At 36.7% G+C, this 25,986-nt stretch overlaps 1 protein-coding gene across 5 annotated transcripts in view; it reads left to right on the top strand.

Annotated features, from left to right (window-relative positions):
* Window positions 1-25,986, top strand: part of ZNF385B (zinc finger protein 385B) — a 279,989-nt gene that overhangs the window by 111,899 nt on the left and 142,104 nt on the right. The window contains exon 1 of one of the 5 annotated variants that reach the window (XM_087949655.1): window positions 12,733-12,811. The exons of the other annotated variants lie outside the window; for them this stretch is intronic. The gene's annotated coding sequence lies outside the window, so the exon portion shown is untranslated. Of the gene's footprint in view, window positions 1-12,732; window positions 12,812-25,986 lie in introns of those variants that run through there. 5 annotated transcript variants of the gene reach the window in all.

The following is a 25,986-nucleotide window of genomic DNA, read 5'->3' on the forward strand; positions in this document are numbered from 1 at the left end:
ATACATATATACATACATATATACATATTCACACACACACACACACACACACACACATATATATATATGTGTGTGTGTGTGTGTGTGTGTGTTTTCTGAGGTTTTCACGGGTATTTGTATGTGGATCCTTGGTTATTCGGGTTTTCTCCCATGTAAAATTGGAAGTATCTAGGCGACGTTTCGATGAAGTCTCATTCATCATCTTCAGGCTTGTGTCTTCGGCTTTGTGCTTCTCGGAGTAATGTGAGCTTGCAGCTGCTTCTTCCTTTTAACTGCTAGTGGGGGTGTGACTTGATTGGGTGGGGGCTTGGCTGTGTTCTGATTGGTTGGGGGGTTGGCTGTGTTCTGATTGGCTGGGGGTGTGTTCTGTTCAGGTGGGGGCTTGGTTGTGCTCAGGTTAGTCTTAGTTTCCGGGGGATTTGAGCTGGTGAGCTGTGATCCTGTTATTTGGCTTCGCGCTTCGTGATCGTGCCACATCTTCATGGTGGGCGTCAGTTCGCTTCATGTATGGGTCGGAGGGGTTTGAAGCGGGTAGTGATGCAGCTGCGGTACGGCTTCTGGTCCGTGGTCATGTCTCATCTTCTTTGTGGGTGTGAGTCTGCTTTCTTGGAAGTGTGGTGGTAGCGTCTTGTGTGGCCCTCGCGGGTGTGGGTCTGGTGTCATTCTTCATGTTAGGTGCTCGTTTGTTAATGAGGGTGGGTTTCCAAATGGCTGGTAGGTGGGAGGTATCATCTCGTTTATTCATGCTGTGTGGGCGTTTTTCTATCTCTATGGCTTCTCTGATTATTCTGTTGTTGAAGTGTTCGGTTTTGGCGATAGTTCTGGTATTTTTAAAGTCAATCTCATGTCCTGTGGCTTTGAGGTGTTGGACCAGGGAAGAGGTCGGTTCTTCTTTTTTGATTGAGTTCTTGTGTTCTTCAATGCGTGCACTTATTCTTCTGTTAGTTTGTCCGATGTATGTGGTGGGGCAGGCGGTGCAAGGGATTTCATATACTCCTTGGTTTTCTAACGATTTTGTCTTTAGGGTTTCTTAGGATGGTGGATATTTTTCTGTTTGTGCAGAATGCTGTTTTTTGGGGGGTTTTTTGTAAATTTTATTTGAGTTTTCACAAAGAGAAAAAAATACAAATAAAACATCTTTTCTGAAAGCAGCATAATCCCGGGTTACATTTCTTCGTACAGACACAAATTCAGGTTCATGCTCATTTGTATATTCTATTCCATATCTTATTACTATTTTACATTTTCTGCATAGCTTCTCCCCTCTTTTAATTTTCTCAATTTTATTTTAATTATCTCATCTCAATTCAAATCATTGTATTTATATTTTTTGTCTGTCCCGTTTCAATTATCTATTATCTTTTCTCATTAAACAAAATTTCTCCTGTAGTTACTGATTGGAGTATGACGCCTTTATATCTTTTCCCTAAAGTTGTAACATTCAATATAATACGTAACTTCCATTCGGATTCTGCTTGGTACATTCTTAAAATACACACTGTATTCTTAAAAAAGAAAAAAATTATAAATGTATATAATTAAAACAACATTCCATTCCAATTCAATTCTATCATTAATATTAATATTCATTAAAGTCTTAACATCTTTAACATTACTTTTCAATTAAATATCATACTTCTATGGGAACAATGATAAGCTTTCAATAGTTAATTCCCCCCCCCTCTTCACTTATATTTTATAAAACGTTAACTAATTAAAATGTTCCCGTTCCTTCCTAATTCAATTTTCTCATTTATTTTATTTCACTTATTTTATTCACAAACATTTCACTAAATTACACTAACTATTTTATCCCTCGTTTTAATCATACGTTGTTTCCAATTTTCTAAAGTTATTTCTAGTACTAATATAACAATACAATCTTATGTACCTTTACAGAATCCCTTTTTCTGTTAGATTTTCACCCATTATCTCTAAATAGGTCCTGTTTCTCTATATCTTGCTCCGGTCCTTTGTAGCTTCTTTTCCTTTCCTTCTTCCCTTTCTTCTTCTCTCTCCCCTTTTTACCCCCTCGTCTCTACCTCTATTTCTCTCTTCTGTATTCCCCTTTTCTGTTGCTTTCCAGTATTATACTTATTTTTCAAATTATTTTTCTTTTCTTTGGTTGTTTTTTTAAGTCTTAAATTCTCCATTCTCTTTCCCCCCTTTCCTTTTTCTTCCCCACATAGAATTACTTGTTCATTAAAGATCGCTTCTTCTTTGTCCCAGTCTTCTTGTTTTGCAGTCTTTTCTTGTTGTTTCTCATAGTTCCAAATCTCCATTTCTAAGAATTGAAAAATGAAGCCAAAAGAACCCTTCCCTTCTTGTGCATCTTCTTTGTACTTTTTAAGTTCCATTTTCAGTTTGAAGGGCTTCGGCGACAGACAGAAATCCGCGATCGTGCGTGGTTTCTGTCCGGGCTCGCCACTGGAGCCCCCCGAGCTGGCTGGTTTTGGGGCTAAGCCACCCCGTAGAGGTGGTGAAGAGGGGGGAGACCACCAGCAGGGTCGAGGAGAGCCACATCTCTCCTCCTCAGCTGGCCATTACTCCCTTTCCCAAAGGCGGTTGCAGCGGTGGTCAGAAATGGCCACCACAAAGAAGAACTTGACTGGAAAAGAATGTGCAGGAGGAAGATAAGAAGTGAAAGTTTTGGCTGATTGGGTTAAATTGTAAAAGCAACAACCAAGGTACCCTGGAATTTAAACTTACAAAAAATAACATTGCTCCTAAAGAAGAGTCGGAAGCAGCGAAGGAAAGGGAAAAGGGAAAGGTTTGGCTTTTTTTTTTTTCTCTCCTTCCCTGTACTGACAACTAAGAGACTTAAATAAGAAATCAGAAAAATCCGCTTTGACATCAATAGGCAATTAAGCTGAAAATAAAACAAAATGCCAAAGGGATAATAAAGATTTCTGGACATTAAAAACTTACTTTTTCATAAGCAGGAAGGGAGAGAAAACAAATAAGGGCAGGATCTGGAAGAGGGAGGAGACTGCCTGGAATTAAAAAGAATCTAAAGTAAAACTTCAACAAGACTTCTAAAAGATACATTTTAACTGAAACTTTGCAACTAAATAGTAACCCCAGGAAGAGAAAGTGAAAAAAAAGAGAGCAAAAAAGAAACAGTTTGCGTGTATTTGGATTATTTGGTGATCTTTGGATTTTTGGTTATTATATTTGAATGACTAAAATCAATCGGGTGGTTGTTTAAAAATTTATACAATGGCACCACTTCTGGATGAACAGAATGCTGTTTTAATGTTGTGTTTTTGGAGAATCTTGCTGATTTTGTCTGTAGTGCCTTTTATATATGGGAGGAGGGCTTTGCCGTTCTCTTGTTCTCTGTCTTGGATTTTGGTTGGGGTTTCTTTTTGGATTAGGTGGGTAATCTTCTTTCTTTGGAATCCATTGGCTGTTAGTACGTTAGTGAGAGTGTGTAGTTCGGTTTTTAGGTGTTGTTCGTCGGCTAAGCATTTTGTTCTGGAGATGAGTGTCTCGGCTACGGAATTGAACTGTGCTGGGTGGTGGTGTGAGAGTGCGTGTAGATAGTGGTTTGTATGTGTTTTCTTCTGGTAGATGGTGTGTCCTAGGGAGCCATTGGATTTTTTGTATACTAAGACATCTAGGAAGGGAAGTTGATTGTTAGCTTCTGTTTCCATGGTGAATTGTATTTCACCCCTCTCACCTGTCATCGCAAACCTCTACATGGAACACTTTGAAACACAAGCTCTAGAAAAATATGATCACAAACCCAAACAAACTCTGGCTCAGATACGTAGATGACACCTTCATAATCTGGCCACACGGGAAAGAAAAACTGAACAACTTCCTCACACACCTCAACAGCCTACACCCCAAAATACAATTCACCATGGAAACAGAAGCTAACAATCAACTTCCCTTCCTAGATGTCTTAGTATACAAAAAATCCAATGGCTCCCTAGGACAATAATAATTTATTAAATTTGTACACCGCCCGACTCCCAGTGACCCTGGGTAACTTAAACAGTCAAAGAAAAGAAAACAATAGAAGATGGCAAGAATAACAGACTGGATTAAATGAAAGAAGAGGTTTAGCTCTCCCTTGCCAAAGGCCTTTTGAACCAATATGTAATATTACAAAGGTCAATGAATGAAGTGGCTTTTAGCATTCAGATAATTTGTCCTGGTAGCAATTAAGTATCATTTTTATGCTTTCCCCAGTTGTTACATTTTCTCCTTCTGAGAAAATTGCGATTGATGTGGAAAATTCTAATTTAATCCATTTTCATTTTTTTAAAAAATGCAGGCTTTTTGCTGACTGCTAAGTCATGCTGATTTTTAATTAGTTCATATATTTGTGGGATATTTTTCAGCTTATCTTTCCTTCTTTATTCTCCCTATATAGGGGGAAAGTATTTAAGTTGGCCTTCTTAATAGTGGAGATTATATTTGTGAATGTGGTTGGTCCCTACATTGTTTTCATTTTCTCACTGACCAGTATAAAGCTTAAAGTTAAAACATAATACGGAAAGCAGTGATGAAACACAAAAAGTGCTGCATTTGACCATATTTTATTTATGCCATTTGATTTCTTGGAGGGGGGGGGAATAGTATAACTCAGGTAAGAGTTTATTTTAATATGTACAGTACAAATAATGGCTAGATTTCTATTTTCCTCCAATGGGAACTTCCTCCCTCTGTATCAGCCTTTCAAGGTCAGCTAAGTCAGGAATTAGACCCCACAAGCACTATTGGAATTCTATTGTTGTTGAGTATAAAAATAGATTTTCAAATGCCTGGCAGAGTTTCTTTCTATCCCCCTTTTTAGCACAGAGAATCAAGGTGGAGTTATTTTGAGTCTCTTCCATATACTTAATTCTTTCCCACAGCTGAGATTTGTTTTACTCTCTTGTCTATTAACTGATTCTGCATTCCTTTATTGCCTCCAACACATTTTCTTCCCCTTTTTAAAAATGTAAAAATGTAAAACATCATTTTAGAATTCCTGAAAACCAAATAATACAAGGAGGACATTTTTTTATGAAGTCTTCCTCTAAATGAGGTGGGATTAGCATGATGCACATTGCTGTCAGTTTTTCTGCACAGTGTACCCATGTATATTATTTTGTGCTTTAGGGGCTGTAGGGAAAGCTAGATCCTGGAAAATAAGTCTATTTGGAGAAGGGAAACGGTTAATGGATTGGCTTAGAAAAATAATTAAACCAATTAATTGCTAGTTTATTTGTAGATTTCTAGCAGCTGATTTTATATAAACCACCTTATTTTACTTGTTGGGAATATATTTGCTTTATCATTGTTTAATCCCATCATCTGTCAAAAAAGGATCTTAACTTTTAATTCCTTAGCAATGTTTCCCTTTAGCTAAAATTGACTTTGATAAGACTGCATCAAGACTACTTCTGTGCCGTAAATATAAACCCTTTTCTGTAGAATTAAAAAATGGAGCTACAGCTCACTAAAGGCTGATCTGAACACCTGTGCTTTAAACATTTGTCCATTTGAGTCATGTTGCTAAAAACAGACAATTTACTATTGGTGATTGTATACTGGTAGAGGAGCTCGTGAGGCAGGTAGCAGGAATGTAGCAGATCGGTTATCCTATCCTCAAAGAGATGTAGAAGTTCGGTAATGCTACCTCAGAGAGTATTGGGTGAAATCCTAATGCTGTAGATACAGTATATGGAAGATATATGAAGTATATGGAAGAAGCCTGTGTCCTTCAAATTGTTTCTCAGCTAATTAAGATTTGCAATAGTTTCCTCTTTATTTAAAATCTGTTTCTTCTATTGTTCTTAGCTTGCCAAAGCTCTGGTGTGTAATGTTTTGTTTATTATATTTGCAAAATAAACCTTGTGCCATTTGCCTTTCTTCTTCCTTGACTGAGCAAATAGGATGTTAGTGGAAAAAAAATTGCAGGCAGATGAATTCATTCAGGTCAAAGACTGAAAACAATACTGAATAACTTACCACATCTGTTATGTCAATAGGTGGTAGCATTATTTGCATACTATTCTTTGTTAGTTTGCAAAATCTATCAGCCTAAAACCTCCAGAAGAATAATAGAGCAGCTGTTCCTTAGAACAGGTCTTCCTTCCTTCCTTCCTTCCTCCCTCCCTTCCTTCCTGTAGGATCCATACAAACCTTTATAACCTTTATAAATCTCAAGTAACAATCATTTGGAATAAATATTTTACATATATATGGAGAGGGGAAGAGGAAGAATCCAATATATATAGATACTTATTATAATTGAATTGAGAGTTATAGTCATAAGTTTAAAGTTAAGACAGTATAACCAGTAGTGACCAGCAGTGATATTCTGGTCTTTTTTAGATCGTTATTAAGTAAATGTGTCCGTTAAGTGGATGGTATGATTATTAAGCAAACCCATTTATTTGAATGGCCCTTTTTTTGCTGAAAAAGATCAAAATTAAAGCCTGTTGGGTGACTTTAGGCCAGTCACTCTCTCTCAGCTCACCTGATAGGACTCTTGTTGTGGAAAAGCAGGAGGAGGAAGTAGAACCAGGTATATTTACCACAATGAATTATTTATAAAAGTAGGGATAAACATGTAAAAATAGATTGATAAATAATAAGAACTAGCTTCATCTTTTCACATATTTCACTGTTGGTCTGATTTGTGTTGTTAAACAGAGATAAAATTGACAAAACAAGCATTTGAGAAATGTTCATGTCTACTAAAATTACTTATTAGAAAAAATGTTTCAGGCAATAGATAATGTGGTAGTAGGGTTCTATTTGTGTTTTTTAGATAAAAACTTTTTTTTATAGAGATCTTAAATCAAAATGCCTGTTACGATCCTGTGGCATAAGCAATAATCCAATGTTAAATTGGAATTTTTACTGATGTTGAAACAATTTTTCTTGGATATGTTAAAACTTCATTTCAATTGTTTGGAGGTTGTTAATCTTGTTTTTTTTATTCAACAGTATCAATAAACTTATGAAGGATAGTTATTAGAGACTTTTTATTCTCAAGATGTAGAAACAGAAGTTTTAAAGTAATCATATGTAAACAGTAGATTTATTTTATGCCATAATAGGATACTTTTCTAGGCACATTATAGATATCTTTAAACTTGTTTAAATTTACTGTTTGGATTCAGACCAGTGGTGGTATTCTATCGGTTCGGACTGGTGGCGAGCTGGTAGCAGCAATGAGCGGCGGAGACTGAACCGGTTCTCTCCGTTGCTCTGCTGTTGGGCCCACCCACCTGCCTGCACTCCCATACTCACTTTTATCCGCTGAATTTGAAGTGCAGCTGCTTTGCACGGCACAGAATAGTGCCGCGCGGCAGCTGCTGAAGTGACTGGGATCATGCAGGCGTGCAGGAGGCGAGTTAGAACGCCTCTGCGCCTGCACAAACGCCTCTGTGCCTGTGCAAACGCCTCTGCGCCTGCACACAGTGCACATTTGGCACCTGCATGCACACAAAATGTGTGCACACACGCAAAGCGCACCCACCAAGTCATGCCCACCGAACCGGTGGCAAAAATATTTGAATCCCACCACTGATTCAGAGACTTATTTTCTTTATTTTCAATGGAATTGTGAACCAATTGGTCATTTTAGATTGCAATCTTTTAAGTATTAGTTTGACACTAAATATAGGACTGTACTGTTGCTTACACATTTATCTCTTACTAGTTAAGTACCGGTAATTGTCCCAAAGATACTTTTCAAAAGTGCAGTGTTGTATACACTCAATATAACTTTAATAGAGGGTAAAGGAGCTTGCAGTTGGATTCCATAGACTGTAGTCTATGGTGTTATAGTTTTATACCTGTATACTGAAATATAAATCTTAATTATTTTAGTGATGAATTCTCTGAGATATGCATTTATTTATTTATATTCTTAATTATCTGGTTCTCCTGGGTTCAGAAAATCAGTATCTAGCTACTTCACTCTCCAACTATAAGCACATATAGCAAACCAAAGGTACTTCTCTTCTTAGAAATGTCTATCAGTTTGCAGCCAAAATATATATTTCACCAACATCTCAATATGGTTATATTTTAAAAAGACACACTGAACTGGACAAATAATTTAAGAAATAAAAATTGCCATATGTTAGATGGAAAAGTTATTTTAGTATTATTTTATATTCATTATAAAATAATATAATATAGTATTATATTCATTATAAGAGAGAGGAAAAAACCCTACCTTTCAGAACATATACACCCATGCAGAGAAGCCTATTTCCTTAATTGGTTTTTGTTATGATTGACATTTTCTTTGTTAATTTGTCCATGCTGGTTACTCAATTAATTCTTTGAAATTTTCTATTTTCACGCATTTGAAACAGCTTTCTTGGGGCAGATGGAGGGAGTGAACTGTACTTCCAGCCAAGAGCATTCTTTTAAGAATCAATTACAAATGTTTAGGTGGCCCCATCTTTTTCAATTACAATCCAAATAATCTAGATTGAGAAAGGGATAAATTTCTGGTGCAAGTGAAGTTGCATTTATGAATTGGAAAAAAAAATCAACCTTACTTAAAGCAGTAACAATCCTACCAGTAACAAGCAGAAGCCAAATATACCAGTGCAGTAAGTTAGGAGGTGTTGTCACTATCAGGTCCTTGGCCAGGACCCCTCCATGGGGCATATTGCCAATCTTTACAGAGAAAAAGAGGTAAGCTGCCTCAGGAAGTGAAGACATGTCACCCGATGATAACCAAGGACTCCTAAAAACTGGCACTGAGATTGTAGATATTAGCAATTATGTTATACTTAATTTGAATTAAATTAGTATTGCAAAAGTTCTTGTGTGTCATTAAGGATGCCATAGAATCTGTTAGTTGAAATAATGGATGCTATACCAAATATCATTGAGTTTTCCTAGATCTACCCTCATCCCATCACAGAGTTGCTTGTTATCTTTGAAAAACTGTACTTGGACCTTATTGTGATCTGCACATTTTAAAAGTGTGTATGCATGTTTTTCTTGCGCAGACATCTGTGCCTATTACATGGATGTACCAGACAAAGGTCGATGGTATTGTGCCACTGCACAGTTCAAAAGATAGAATCTCTCTCTGTGTATAGTGCTTCAGCGTGACTAATGAATCTCGAATTGGAAAGTAATAATCTCTTCTCACATATTTCTGTTCAGCTAAATAAGCCCGGAGCCAGGGAGGACACAGTGTAGGCAGACCAAATAAACTTTCAAAAATGGCCATGACTATGGCAATGATTAGTTAAGAGTCATAGAACCAGACCTATCATTAGATGATCATTGGAGGCAATAGTAACAACTAGTTCTCTTGCAGTGTTATGTTTGCCCAAGGACATCAAAATAAATTGTGTGGAAGACATTATCCTATCCTTGCCATTGAATTAAGATTCCATGTACAAGAGGCAGTGGAATTAAGTCAATGTATCATCATTGCCAAAGGCAGGAAAATATTATGGTCAGCCTGCAGTTTTATTTTGCTGCTGTCGGTTCTTAGCTCTCAGATGACTTCTTTGTATATAGAGTATATAAGAGGAGATATACGGAACACTGCATTCTTTTCCCTCTGATAAGGGTGCAATGAGTTATTTAAGGTGACAAAACCCTATAGAGGTATTAATCCTGAAGAAAATGTCCCCAGTACTCAGAGACCAGTTTTCTTCCCTAGTAAATTAAGAAAGAATAGTTATTTTTGCTGTGTCTTTTTTCATTATTGCTAGATGGACAATTCAGAAAGTAATTTTTAGTGACTAAATCTACTCCAGTTTTATGAGGAAAATAGTTACTGGTTTAGTTTCTGATGAAAGAAACATTTGTGCATTCATTTCTCTTGTGCCTTCGTACTTGCCACAGGATACAGCCCTTTTTGGAACATTACATAAACTTCCTTGTTTTAATCCATGTTTTAGTTTTGGATATGTAAACAGCACTGAAACAGATCTTGCAGTCAGACCTGCGTCAACAGGAAACCCAATATTTGCACAATAATCAATAGAGCAGCAAATAGGACAGCAATGACTTCTACAAGGCTTAGCTTTAAACTGATAGAAATTGTGATCTTTTCTTACATTATTTGAAGGTTAATAAAACCCAGGATAATTTTGGAACATAAACTAAACAGATTTAAATTCTGTCCGTTCTGTTCAGAGCCACAACAGAATGCAAATTGCCTTCAATCAAAAAGCAGGCATTTTTAATATTTCCATAACTGTTGGTGCTTAGCCTTTTCTAAACATTTTACAATAAGGGATAACCACATGAGAAACTGAACTAACTAACTGCTGCAACTTAGATGTGATATATGATTTTAAAGTATTCAAGTACTTGAATGGTGATTTTTTTAAAAAATTACTGCTTGCCCTTCTAAGAGTTTGTAATTGGGGTCTACATTTATTACGAGTCAAAGAGTAAGGCCTGAAAACTGAGCTTTGGGCTCCAGAAGGTAAGTTGGGACTTAGTAGAGCTGGCAGCCTCCCCTGGGGATGAGTTGCTATTGATGAGTGATCCCACTGTGCTCAAACAGTATTACTTAAAGTGCTGTCCATTTAAAATATTTTGCACTTGTGCTGAATTAACAGTCAGAAAGAGAAGGCAATGTAGGAGAAGTATCTTGATGAAAATCTTTGGGACTTTTAAATTTATATCTCATATTTCTTAACTGCCCATCTTCCTCAGAGTTGTAGTTGTAAATCTGTAAACAGAATTCTCTCCTAACATCTACTGTATATTGATTCTGTGCCCTACAGTCAAGCATACTTCAGAAAAGAAGCGGTTAAATCAGGGGTGGGATTCAGTTTTTTTAACAACCGGTTCTGTGGGCATGGCTTAGTTGGTGGGTGTGGCTTGGTGGTCATGTGACTGGGTGGGCATGGCCAACTCGACATCACTCATGTCAAGGGGTGTTTCTCCTCACCTGGCCTCTCATGACAGTGGGGATGCTGCAACAGTCATAAGTGTGAAAAATGGTCATAAGTCACTTTTTTCAGTGACATTGTAACTTTAAATGGTCACTAAATGAACTGTTGTAATTCAAGGATTACCTGTACAAAAATACAAAAAGCTTCTTTGCTTGCAAAAAGCTGCCCTAAATACCAATCATTAGATTAAAAATACCTGCAAGCCAGAGTTACAAATACAAGATTGAATGTCAATCTTTCTAGCTAGCCAAGAAGCCTTGCTGAATGTCACTCATCTTTGCTTCATTATTTCTTCAAAGTGCTGATTGTCCAGGGAAGTATTTTCTCCCAACAGCAGTGTAAAAATCTTAAAACAACCCTTCCCTTTAAGAAAGCCAAGCCTCATAAGCTCCGGAGACAGGAAGTCTAGGCTGTCTGCCAAGAATGTAATAAGGGTGGAAAAAAACAAATGGAGATTGCTTCTAACTACCCTTCTCCGAACTGCTTAGAAAGTTAACAAGGGGTTCTATAGAACCGGATAGAACCAGTAGAATCCCACCCCTGGGTTAAATACTTCTAAATCAGCTCTATAGTTTTAAAAACATTACAAGTAGAAATGTTTTTCTACTGAAAATGAAACATTTGTTAAGTGAATTTTGCCCGATTTTATGACCTTTTTTGCCAAAATCGCTAAGTGAATCACTGCAGTTGTTAAGTTAGCATTACGGTTATTAAATGAATCTGTCTTCCATCTTGACTGCTGGTCAGAAGTTTACAAAAGCTGATCACATGACCCCAGGAAACTGCAGCCATCATAAGTATGAGTCAATTTCCAAGCACCTGAACTGTGATCACAGGACTGTGGGGATGCTGCAACAGTCATAAGTGTGAAAAATGGTCATAAGTTACTTTTTTTTCCAGTGCCGTTGTAACTTTGAACAATCACTAAATGAACTGTTTTTAAGTTGAGGACTACATGTTGATATAAGCTTGTTTCAAGAGACATAATGCAAAATCTTGGAGGCCTGGTTCAGCTAAAACATCTGACAAATTTTGGGGGTTGGAAAAATAATGTTAATAAAACACAATTACATTTTTAAAAATATATACCTCCAAAGCAGGATTTTCTTTATATCTTTATATCTGTAAAGGATATTTTTTTAAAAAATGTGCAGGGATTTTTGCAAGTATGAGGTGCAACCTTACAAATTTCCATTCCTCTGCATGCTCACTTAGAACAATTTCAGGTGCTGCATGGTAAATCAGCCTTCTCAGTGCAAATTCATGTAGAATATGAATATGAAAAAGTATGCTACCACTTGGCCTTACTAGTGGAGAATTCTTTATTCTCTTCTGACTATCTCCCTAATCTTTTTGTCTTCATTTTCTCGCTGGCTTGCCCAAGCAAGAAGACACTGTCATATTTTCTTTTGTCCTTCTATGTGTTTTTTGAAGTACTACAGAAAGAGTCTTCTCAATTTTTTTCTGCATGGTTTCCTTTGTTTTCAGAACACTCGCAAGTTAAGCAGACAGCTCCCAGAGTAGAAAAAGAGTATTGGAATATAGGCGTTGAGAACAAAATCCATGATGCTTCTACCACTACCAAGGAGGCAAATTCCATTTTTGAAGACCAAAGAGTTTCTGAGAGATTTAAGTAGACGTCTACCTTTCAGAATCAGCAATTTCACTGTAATAGCAAAGAAAAAGGTGACTGGGGACCCAGACAAGCAAGCTTCCTCTTCTGAATCATTCTTGCCCACAATCTTTTATTTCCGCTTGTAAATGCTAACCCATTCCACCCTCCTCCTCGTGCCTCTTTATTCTTTGATGCTCTGCTAAGAGGCTGCTAGAAGCTTAGAAAACAGAAGGCAAGAAGCCGGCCTTGGTGAGTGTTGCAGCAGAAGCTTCCCTGATACTGGCATATTCTTGTTGAGGTTGGTAGCCTTTATTGGGTTATTGTTCTTCGTTTACTGAGTGGGGGTGCAAGTCTTCTTGGTTTGGGAGGAGTAGGGAATCCATTTAATTGGAAAAGTAGGGCAACGTATATGGTATATTTTAAAAATCATTCTAATAGCAAAATGCATGCAATCTCAGGAAAAGTTAACTTTTTATTTCTATCACAGTGGCACTTAAGTTCATTATTAACGTGAATAGTTGGAATGTAAATTACCCAAAGTTGGGACACTCTGTTTCATATTACTTTGAACCAGCCATTTCCCATTGGCATTGGTCTCTGACTCCAATCAAATCCTATTAGCATGACGAAAGAGAGATTGCTCCACATTGATAATGAGTTGTGGGAGAAGCAAATAAGAGAAACAGCCAGTATAGTATAGAAACTGGTCTTTACCAAGACTGATCATATTCACACAGATAGACCCTGTCCAGTCTCCGACTTAGGTGATCATGATTTGGGTGCATTGGGCTGTTCATCTCCTTCACATATATATTGAATCAGGGAAGAGAACTGCATGCAGTAGCCTAAGTAGAAATGAGTTATTCCTTCTCCTCCTTCTTCTTCTCCTTCTTCTGGACTTTTAGGTTAAGGAAAAATCTTCTTAGAAAGCTTGGCCACCACAAATTGCACCTTAAAAATAACAGTTGCTACAAACAGTTACAGTAATTGTAATAGGGTATGACTGCAGTTGTCAATGTGCATGAATAGATTTGTCACTTCTAGCATTTTCTTGAATATAATACATTCATAAGTAGGTTAGAAGTACAATTTATGTTCATGTGTTATTCCCGATAGATGCTGATATTTCATCTTTATGGTTGCATTTATCAGAGCCTATTACCATATAAGAAATGTAAACAGGCCTTAAGAAAAACAAAACCTATTTCTAAAACACTAGACTTACATCTTTTGTGTTTTGCATATGCATAGCTAGTATGGCACAGAGGAGAAGTGCAATGCTAAAACTTGACGTTTGCTGGGCAAAAAATTACATCTCTTGATTATCTCCTTTTAGATTTGAATGTTACCTCCCTTAAGTTTGTTCAATAGTCATAAAACATTTGTTCACAATTTTACTTATGTTTTATATCCCATCAAGTACTGAATATAACCTATTGGGTATTTATATGAACTATGTTTATAGAATAAAGATTCAAATATTTCATAGCTTTCTAGTTTGAGCAAGTAGCAAATTTTAAAGCACCAGTCATGGGGAGAGAATTTAAGATGCTGACTCCTTAGGAAGTAATTTTGAAAGTCTTTGTTTGGAATCATGGTTCATTGCTAAACATATAAATAAAGGATTGATGTTTCAGGATAAAAAGCATAACCTACTATATAATTATTACTGAGTTAAGTGATACTTTGAAAATGTAATTATTTTCTACTGGCCAAAGGAACAGAAAGAAATATTTTACCTGTAAGATTGATTTCTTGATTCTTTTATTCTGTTGTAAGTTTAGACATCCATTGTGGGAGGCTGTAATTTCTTTGAGCAAAATATTATGAAGTCTAAAAATTATAGGTATCATTTTTTTAAGAAACAAGAAAAACTGTGTTCAATAGCCACAGGGAAAAAGTCTAGGGAGAAAAAAAAAACCTGATTGTAAACTATATTTCTGGGGTATCTTTAATGATCCTTGTAGCAATGTGGAATTTTAAAAATGATATTAGAAAAGACCCAAGGCTGAGCCTTCCAAATTATAGTATGATAACAGAGACATCTCCCTGAACACTGATTTACATTGGACAAATTTTGTTCCAAATTGAGAAAGTAAGAAGGTAAGGCAGGTAATTATATAACAATCCCCCTCTACCCTACCAATAAGGAGCCTGGTTACTTTCTGGTTCAGAACATTAAATCAGAGAAAATCATGATTTATAGCAAGGGTCCCCAAGCCCGGGACAGTTGACCTGTACCAGTCCACGGTCTGTTAGGAACTGGGTTTCGTAAGCTGCAGATGAGCAAGCAAAGCTTCATCTGTGCATTGCGCAGGATCTAGGTTGCACGCAAAACCATCCCCTTCGCCTCCTGGTCTATGGAACCAATTTTTCCCCAAAAACTAGTCTCAGGTACCAGAAAGTTTCGGGCTATGGCTTTATAGAATGCCTCAAACTTTAAAGTGCCTTGTGGACCCATCAGCAAACAATGTCACATCTAAAATAATATTTTTAAAAAACAGAAGGACTGCAATAGTATATACCACATTGAGTGAGAAAATACTGTTACCACTGTTGCTCCCATCCAAATAAACACTCCCATCAGGCAGCAGAGATCTAGCACAAAAATATGCTCTGTAACATGACGAAGAGTGGAGGTAATAAAGTAGCACAAATCGTCCTCTATTTGTAAGAACAAGAGCTGATTGTTGAGGAATCAGACCACTGAATATGACAGCTCAGGACAAATTTTCCAATTTGTTAGTAACAATTTCACCGCTGAAGCTTTGTGACAGGAGGTACCTTTTTCCCAGGAGCCATAATTGTCCATAGCATATTTATTTTCAACTTTCTAACAGCTTCTTATTCTGTTTTTTTTTGTGAGATTACATTTTTCTTCCTATTCAATGGCATTTTTAAACATTTTCCACTACTTCTCTGGCCATAACACATGATTCATATATTCTTGTATCTCATATTCTACTTGCTGCAACTTATCATGCAGAGCCAGGACCAGGTCACTTAGAATAATGGACATGAGGCAATGTCAAATGTCATCCCACTTTCTCATCTCCTATCTGCCACATCTATTCTGTTTTTCACAGTTGAAATTTCTCCAAAGCTTTATTTCCTTGTTTAGGAGTAACTCCTCCAGTTCTGGTCATGTGGGTTGAACTGTGAGTGATCATATCCTGGTTTCTTGCTACTCCAGAATCCATTATTTTCCCCAAATAAAAGCATGCTGCAGCTCTTTGATTGCTGCTTACAGTGCCAGTAACAACAAGCAATGAAAAGAAAGCCATCACAAGCAAAAATTAATTGCATAGAATGTCCCCTAAATGCCTCTCTTGCTCTCTGTAGCATGCTTGACAAAGAGAATTCAGAAAGCATTGTGCTGCAAAAGAAGATTCCACAAATCACTATCCTTTTATGTTTTGGTCCATTCACTCCATTTTTGCATATATTCTAGCACCCAGTCCGCATTAATAGTTAGCATCTCCTCCTCTAGGCAACCATGGGGTTTAAGACTGAGCTTTCCTGTCCCATTTTTTTAAAAAATGCCCTTTTAACACACCAGAGTCCTTTTACTTTTCATTCATTTATCTATTTGCAGCCTGTTAAGAAATTCACTGCCATCCATCTCCCCTTGCTTTTCATCAGAAGCACAGTGGTGTAGCTGGGGGCAGCTTGACTATTGATGGAAGCCTGGGTCAATAGCAGAAAGTGAAGACAGGGAATGCACACACACACACATTCAGTGGTTATACAATAAAAATTCTGCTCCCACCCCAGCCCAATGTTCTGTAAGTTCTGTCTTGGATAGTCAGTGAAAAGTGATATATATATTTCAGAATATTTCAGATTCTTATACAGAGGCATTTAATAGAAGAGAGAGACTATATGTAGCTTGGGGTTGAACTATGGAGTCCTTTTTGCTTTCTGAACTTGGTTCTTTCCTTGAAGATGTTTCATTACCTGACTGGATTACATCCTCAATGCTAGTGAGTGTGTGGTTTGTTTCCTGTTTATATACAATAGCCCTGCTAGTACATGCTGGTCTATGACCGAATTTGATGATGGTGATGGCCCTGCCAGTATTGGTGATAGTGTAGTTTTCTCCTTGGTAGAAAGTCTAAGGATTGTATGGATTCTACAGTGTAAGGATAATGTACAGTGTAAGGATGGAACAGCTGCTATTACCAAGGAGAAAACCACATCCCCACCCACACTGACAGAGTAAGTTGCTTCATATACAAAAAAAGCAAACTCCCCACTCACACACACCAATGATTTAACTAGTTCGGTAGCGAAATGCCTGCAAGCAAGCAAGTACCAAAGACTCCACAGAATCTTCTTGTACACCAACCCAAACTGAAATGGCCCAAAAGAGCCATTTGAGTCCCAAAATGTCACCCACCATTGCACAGCTTGCAGTTAGCTTGCTGAGTTTGCAACACTTGCACATCAGGCTCACATATGATAAACAAACTCTCCACTTTTGAAAGTTGGGTAACCGAGTCCTGGGTCAAAGCAGAACCATCCCTGGAACCCTGTTCTTCCAGAGTGTAGGGAGTACAGTGCTGACACAAAAAAAGGGACAGTGGGTGCCAAAGCAACATTCCAATAGCATGTTTTCCTGTCCTACTAACAATGACATGAATTGGGGAAAATTCACCAAATATACACCAACAGCTAGAGAGGACCCAAACAGTTGATTTATTTTCCAAGAATAGCAGATTACAATGCATCACTGATCTCATGCACCCAGATAAGCCATGAGCAAGAACCCCAAAGCTTCCTGCGTCTTAAATAGAATACTGATCAAAGACACTTTGAGTACATGTATAAATAAGATACCTCAGTATATTATAAAAACCCTGTTTATACAAGATAATTCTAAGGAAAACACAGGTATAATTCATGGTGCAAACACATGACAGATACATTCTTTGGAATATAACATAGCAGTTTTGATACATGAGAGATATCAAAGCTCTAATTATTCAAAAAGCTCACTCTGTACTTTACTGTGTAAGAATGGAGAGAGATAAGAAAGCACATCAGTATGAATCCTTGAATATGCTGCCTCTGCTCAACAGTATAAATCTTATAGATATTTAATCATAAACAGGTAATAAGTGGGCATCATAACAAAAAACCCAGAAAGAGCTACCAGAGAAATACAATTTAAAATATATTTGCAATACCATAGCTATATTTAAATAACTTATTATAAAGTATAATTAAGTCAAATTAAATTCATATTCCAATTCACCATATTTCCATGTTTGATTCTAGATGAAGCTTTCACATATAAGTAGTTTGTTTAAAATACTGTACAAAGAGAGATCAAGATGTCATCTTCTATCTCACAAGTTTTCCAACCTCTTTCTCCCTCTTTTCTCTGAACATCTGCACTTTTGTAGACAGAAGTAGAATTGCTACTGAACATGCCATGATTTCAGTGCTCTCCAGATCTACAACATTCTTTATGTGGTGAACTTTCCATGAATACATAATCATTTTCCATCTACATCTGAAATATTTAAAGTAGTTTCAGTCAGAACGCAGCATGGAAAGTACATTGATTGCATTTGCAGATGACTTTTGGAGAGCTTGAAATCAGAGGAGTACAATCATCCTGGTTTTCATTGAACTCTTAGTGTCTTTTGGTACCATTGACCATGGTATCCTTCTGGATTCTCTGTTTCATCCTGGAGGATTGGTTCCAGTTGGTGGTAATCAGAGAGGAGAGATCCCCGTGGAAACCTCTACTTATGAAGTGCCTCAGGGATCTCCCTTCTTTCCCCTCTTTTTAAGACCCACAATATGCAGACACTGGGAGGTGATCCATTAGTATGGGATTAGGATTATGTATGTATGTGTGTATATATGTATGTATGTATTTAATGACCAGCAACACTGTCATTCACTGAAGTCCAGCTTCAAAGCCAACAATGTTCTTGAAAATTATGGTACAATATATGTTCAACATCATATTATAGAAACTGGTTGGCTTTATTCAGCTTTAGTTAACTTAGAACTTGCACATGAGTAGTTCATGAACTGTTGCACAATTTGCCTTTATCTACTTCTTTACTATTATAATTAGCTCTTCTACCACCTTTTACTAATACTATAGTTAACTTATGTCTGTGTATGTCGGGGTTATTTTTGATGTTTGAAGAATGGCTTGCCAATGAAGACACAATTGGATTGGCAGATATTAATAGATAATTCTTTGGTTCATTTCAGTTTCCTAACCCATAAATCCAGCTACATTTTTCTTCTTACTTTTTCCAACTTTGGCATAACAGTCTTCATCCATAAGCAGCACGTCTTACTTGCATGTTGATTTCAGACTGAACTTGATAATCAAACTCATTTAATTCATCTTTTCTGCATCAGTGGTTGGAATAATAGTCATATAAAAGGATTATCTTCAAAGTCTCATTGATATTACAAATAATCCTCACTCAACAACTACAATTGGGAACAGCCAACTGCATTGCTAAATGATGCACTCATTGAGACATCACATGCCTGTGACGGACTTACAACCTCACTTCCACTGCTATTGTTAAAACAAACCATACACACAGAGGTTTAAAAAGACATCATGAAACCCATGACTTGCAATTTTAGTGCTGGTTTCTCCATTGTCTTTGCTTGTTAGAAGCTACTTATGAAGTATGCAAATGGCAATTCCACAATTGTGGAACACTGTAATAATTGTAAATGCCTACTGGTTGCAAAATGCCTGAATGTTAATCATGTGGCCTCCGAGATGCTGCAAAGGTTGTGTAAAAACTCATAATTTTCAGCAGTGTCATAGCTTTGAGAGTGTAATTAAGTGGCGGGGGGGTGTATCTGTATTTGGTTATTTGGTTATCTATTGTATTTGGTTATCTATGAGGGCTATCCACAAAATAGATTACGTTTTCGTCTGTAGCAAGAAGGAGCGGAGCTAGCGCGGCCATCTTTGGTCTGTGCATCTGCCGCTCAGTCTGCATCTAGTCGTGCTAGTGGGAGGTTCATATCGTTGCCCATTATTTCACAGCAAACGTTTGAAATGTGTGCTGCAATTGAAAATCCCTCGAGATGTGAGGTGCAAAAAACCATAAACTGATTGAAATTATTGTGAAACGTTGCAAAAACTAAGAAAAGCAATTCAGAACAAGCGTAGAGGAAAGTTAAGCTCAAAAATTTTGTTTTTGCATGACAATGCCTGACCACACACAGCAAATCGCACTCGAGAAGTCCTGAATGCTTTCAAGTGGGAGATTTTTCCTCATCCGCCCTACAGCAAGATCAGGGCTTTTCTCGAGGGATTTTCAATTGCAGCACACATTTCAAACGTTTGCTGTGAAATAACGGGCAACGATACAAACCTCCCACTAGCACGACTAGATGCAGACTGAGCGGCAGACGCACAGACCAAAGATGACCACGCTAGCTCCGCCCCTTCTTGCTAGAGACGAAAACGTAATCTATTTTGTGGATAGCCCTCATATGATATTCTACCTGAGTACTAACTATTCTTGCTACACTCTTCCTCAATATAAAAGCAATTCTCCTAAATTTATCCTATTTTTCATATCTTCAGTAGTAAACTGGGTTTTCCTGTCTAATGCCAGTCCATCTCAATTTGCCAATGCTTAAAATGTCAATGTCTAGTCAGTTCAGTTCATCTTTCATTACGTTGATTTTTCTCCTGTCTGTGCTTCTTAACTGTATTGCTATCTTGCTATATTTCTGCTGCCAATACAGGTGCTTGCTTATTTTAGCTTGGCGGTTGCGACGACCTTCAGGCCTTGAGTGACCCTGCTGGGATTATGCATTCTTTGTATTCTTTACTCATCCCTGCCAGGAACATCCCCTTCCCAATGAGGCAGCATAGCAAGACTTGCTGAGGAAATAAATAGTTATATCAAATTAAAAAATAATAACAGCTCAATGGTATCTACCATAAATCAGAACTTACTGGGGAGTGAAGTGTGTTGTCTGGAAACTACTAATACACTACTATCAAAATACTGAAATATTTTATAACATTTGTCATAAGATGGTTTTTTGTTGCTTGCTGTTCCACACACAGAGTCTTATTTTGTTCTCATATAGGTCATTGTCAGTTGTGATATATACCATGAAATGTTTGAGTGACAAACTTATGTAGAGTTTATAAAGAGATGCTCTTTAGAAGTGTGAAAAAAAAAGTACTGAATGTACTAAAATAGAAACACATTGAAAAATTTCATACATTTTCCATACTATAATAGAAACCTGCAGTATATATTGCCCTTGTGTATTAATATTTGGAATTCCAGGGTGCCTAACAGATTTGTACAGTGTTGTGAAGACAGATTATTTCCATATGTGGAAGATTTATGAATATGAACCAATCCATTTAAAGAAGTTGATGGAGCCGCTTGTTGGTTGTATTTTTGGTTATGTTTTGTATGTTTTTCCGAATTGTTTGACTAACTGTCCCTTATTCATCATTTATTGTCTGCTATTTTTAAAAAAATTGTTTTGTTATATTTTGAGCTTCCTAGAATCCGTGTAGAATTGGGCAGTATCTAAATAAAGTAAAGAAACCATAGTTTTCATATAGATAAACTTGAAAGCAAGATCCCCGTTTTGAAACAAGCTTGAGTGGATGTTTTCCACTTTAACTGAGATATTCTTTATTGTTAGCTAATTCAAATGGAATTTTCATTTTAGAGAATGATGCTTTGCAATGCATTTTCAGATTTGAAGTGTTAATCTAGTTTTGGAACTAGATGTGATTGATGAAATATCCATCCTATCATACCTAATGCACCAGTCTTATTTTTAGCTTCTGAGAATGTTGTCAGTATATTCCTTGGCATGTTCACTTATAGCACTATATTTTCCTTCTGTCTCCTTTACCCTTCAAAAATTAAAACATATTTGCACAGAAGTCAATATAGGATCACATGGGAAATATTTTACCCTTCTTCCCATCTTTTTGTGTGTGTGTGTGTGTGTTTCTGTTTCTCATTTCTTTCTCTTATAGATGTTATTTTCATTCATAACATTTGAAGTTTTCATTGAAAAGGAAACAAAATTGATATTCTTAAAGCTACTGAACACAAAGATCAACTCTTGGAGAATTAATGGAAGAGGGTAAAACAGACACAACTTAGGAAGACAGGTAGGCATTACACAAAGTTACTGTGTAATTTCCAGTTGCATGGAAACAGGAGTGTCTTTTCTTCTTCTTTTTAGTTAGAGGAATATTTATAGATTTGAGTGAGCTTTCTTACCAGTAAAATCTGTAGGAGATTGTTTCGTAAATCAATACAATAAATATAATATAACATTAGAATGTGGTTAAGATTTTTTTCTTCTTAAAATAAAGCTGAATTGTTTTTAAAAGCTGTATTCCATGATGCTACACGAAAGTTATTCGGTCTTCCTATTGGGGTCGTAGTTTCTAGGATGACGTACACTTGCTGACACCCTAGTAGAGGGAGAAGATTGTTGTGTGGAACAATTGGGTGAGAAAGTGCCTTTTCCAATTTGATCCCCTCTACTATCTTATTTAAAATAATAGTTTTATATTGCTTTAGTTTCTTGTCTTGGGCAATTCATATGCTTAGTGCAGAAATTGAATGTTTTTTTTTTTTTTTTAAAAAATGAAGTTGAGCTATAACCTTGGCAAGTTACCAATGCAGCAATAGTGGACGTTTGCCTTTGTTTATTTATTTATGAGGGTTGGCTGATGTCTCAGTCTAAGCTGACTTTGGGCAATTTCATGTAAATAATGAATACGTGAATAGAAATATGAAAAATGTTGGAGGCCATAAAATTGTTGAAGAACAACTTCACAGAAAGAAAGCCTTACCACCTTGACATGGTTACTTTTCTTTTTGGAGGAGAGAGGCTGTTTTGCTTCTCACCGCTTCCCTGGAATCTGAGGGGAAAAAGAACTGATTTAGGATAGATTTTGGAGTGTGAAAATATTGTTATTAATTATTCTGCAGTAAGAATTTTAAGTCTAATGGAAATTTTTCCAGACTTGTGAGCTCTGTGAAATTCTGAATATTAACTATTTGAGTTGTTGCTTATTTTCCCTTTTTAATTTATGTTATATTGTTATAGATATTATGATTTAATCCCAGTTATAGTCCTCATTCACAAAAAAAGGGGGGGGGGGAAGTTGACCGTTTGTTCAGAGATTATTTGAAGTTGTGCTGGTTCTCGAAGTTGCAGCCATTGCAGTGTCCTCACTGTCAAGTGATTGCAATTTAGGCACTTGAAAACTGCTCTGTATATATGATGGGTTTAGTGTCCTGCAGTTATGTGATCACCATTTGTGTCCTCCATGATTGGTTTCTGACAAGTAAAGTCAATAGGGGGAAGTCATAGCTGCCGTCACATGACATTGTCCTTAATGATTGCAGTGATTCACTTAATAACTGCCAGCAGAACAGTCACATGATATTTCACTTTACAATCACGTCATTTAGCAACATAATTTCCATTTCCAATTGCAGTCAGAAAAATAAGGACTACCTGCTAACTGTAACAGATACTCCTTGACTCACAACAGTTCATTTAATGATGGTTCAAAGTTATAACAGGCTCAGAAAAAGTGATTTACAACCCATCTTTATTATTACTATAGTTCATTGCACAGTCAGCCAAATGTTCAGACTGGATTTGGCATTTTTGTCTATCTATTGAGTCCTTTCCAAAAATCTGGGATAGGCAGATATGTAAGTTGGTGTTATGGATATTGTTGCAGGATGTAAGTTGTTTCAAATAAAGCAGCCTTTTGCAATTGACTGATAATGAATCTGTCATTGCCAATGACTGATTGTGAATTTGTCAATATCAATTTGTCAATGTCACTTGAATGTGTTCAATTGGCGCTCCAGATGTTTTGGGATTGCACCTAAAGGTGCCTTTTACTACTCCCATTGCTTTCTTTTGTCACAGTTGTTCTATTTCTATTTGCAGGTTTAATTTAATTGAAATAAATGTAATTATTTAAATTTGTTTGCTGCTTATCTCACCATGAGGCTAATCTAGGCAGCTCACAACCATAATAAATGAAGAAATAAAAAGGAAGTCTAAACAAATTGCATTTACACAGAAATATTTCTGTTTTCAGGGAGAAAATAATTTTTCCACTCTCTCACACTGGACATGTACAGACATGTACATACAGACAGACAGGCCACGTTAGGTACTAAAACTGAAAGTTCCTTTGTTGGATGTGATTTTCACTTCACAATATAGTTTGTAGGTCTTAGGGTTTAGAAAGAACTAAAGGTAGATTCTAATAAACCTCCCAGTGCAAATAGTGAATAAAATGTATTGTTTGTATTGTGTATAGAGAAACGGAGAGAAGTGTTAGATCCCCTGTTTTAGACTGGAAAGATTGATTTTATGTAATTTTCATATAGTGGACAAAATATATTTGTTGCAAAAAAATATCTATTTTTTTGTGTTTGACTGAGGGTCTGCTAACTCACATAGCATGAATAATAATACTTTTTTTAAAAAAAAATCAAACTGAAGGGATTTTCTGTCAGAATTGTATTAAAAAATATTGGTTTTGTTCAACAAATGCATCACACATGCCATGTCTGAGAAACCTGAGGAAACAGATAAGTAGTTTTAACAGCCTTTTGTTGCTGGTTAGAGACCTTACCTGAATCATTCATTTTGGCAACAGGTTTTCTTTAGATAAGCAGGGTTCCTATTGAACAGAAACTCTCCCTCCTACACTTCACCTTGAGCTCTAGTTCTCTTTTATAAAACAGAACACTGTTTAAGAGTGGCTTACAATAGCCTAGACTCTTCTGTTGTGTATGGCAGCTGGTGGTATTCATTTCATAGATTGTTTTGGCTGTGCGGGTGGGTTGAGTGGTCAGACACTTTTTGATAAAATTGTCTGGCTATTCCTTTTGTTGGAAGATGTTATATATGTGGTCTGTTTCTTTTTTCTGGTGTTCTGATGTTGCTTCAAACCCATAGAAAACTGTTCTCCAATGGTTTCCTCATGAGGAACAGCCATCCAGAGCACATGTGGGTGATCTCCCATCTTCTCCACATCTATCAAAAACATTTCAGAATCAACCAGGGCCAGTTGGTCTAGTGATTAAACCACCAGGCCAGAAAGTGGGAAACCGTGAGTTCTAGTCCTGTCTTGAAAGCCAGCTGGGACACTTTGGGCCAATCACTCTTTCTTAGCCCAACTCACTTCACAGGGCTGTTGCTGAGGGAAAAATAGGAGTAGGAAGGTATGTTAAATATGTTTGTCACCTTTGAGTTATTTGTAAAATAACTTAATAATAAGTAAAAATAAAACAAATAAAAACCGACAGACTATTACAATCACACAGCATTATTGTAGCATACAAATCAATTAAAGTCCTCCAAGACATCTTAAGTAAAACAAAAGACCCAGTAGTCCAACAATAAAAAAAATATGAGTAATCTACAACATATAGCATAAGTATTCTAATGACAACTATCTAAGACTAGTAGAGCATGTCCATGAATACCAACTAATAGTCAAAAAACATAATGAAAACTCCTTAATCTCACAAATTGTGGACAGCCTTAATGATAGTTTCAACTGGGAAAATGTGAGCATCCTGGACCAAGCTAACTCTAAAAATAGTAGGAAATTCCTAGAAGTTTGTTATTCAGACAAATCATCCATAAATACAGATAGTCCTCAACTTACAACAATTCATTTGGTGACCATTCAAAGTTACTATGGCACTAAAAAAAGGGACTTAGGACCGTTTTTCACCCTTACAATCATTGCAGCATCCCCATGGTCATGTGATCCAAATTCAGACACTTGGCAATTGACTCATATTTATGACAGTTGCAGTGTCCTGTGGTCGTGTGATCACCTTTTGCAACATTTGAGAAACAAAGTCAATGGGGAAGCTAGATTTATTTACAACGATGTTATTAACTTAACAACTGCAGTGATTCACTTAACAACTGCCGTAAGAAAGGTCATAAAATGGGGCAAAATTCACTTAACAAATATCTCACTTAGCAACAGAAATTTTGGGCTCAAAGACCCGAATAGATCGTCTCCAATGTCAGATAAGCAGGGATTAAGGTACAAAGGAACTACCACATCCAACATTGGCAGAGAAAGCTACTGTATATTAATAGAGAGCAAACTCCACACTCATTCACACTGATGATGTTACCTGTGGGTTAAAAAAAATCTGCAAGCAAATAACCCAGTTTAGAGAGCATGAAGGACTTCACTATTCAACCTTGACCTATCTGTATTCTATTTTATTGATATAAAACATAAAAGGCCAACTCTCTGGGACTAAAATATCAAACCATAGGATCTCTGACTAGTGTTATCATGTATCTCTACTTCTCCAAATAATGTGCTACTCTTCAATATTTTAACCTTGTTGTTTTGTTTCAGAGTAACCCTGGAATCCTTTAGTTGTACAAAATTTCTCCATTTAA

The sequence above is a fragment of the Notechis scutatus genome, chromosome 1 (genome assembly GCF_049901735.1).
Source record: "Notechis scutatus isolate UNSWTSFEM ecotype Mainland chromosome 1, rNotScu1.2, whole genome shotgun sequence".
Classification (NCBI taxonomy): domain Eukaryota; kingdom Metazoa; phylum Chordata; class Lepidosauria; order Squamata; family Elapidae; genus Notechis; species Notechis scutatus.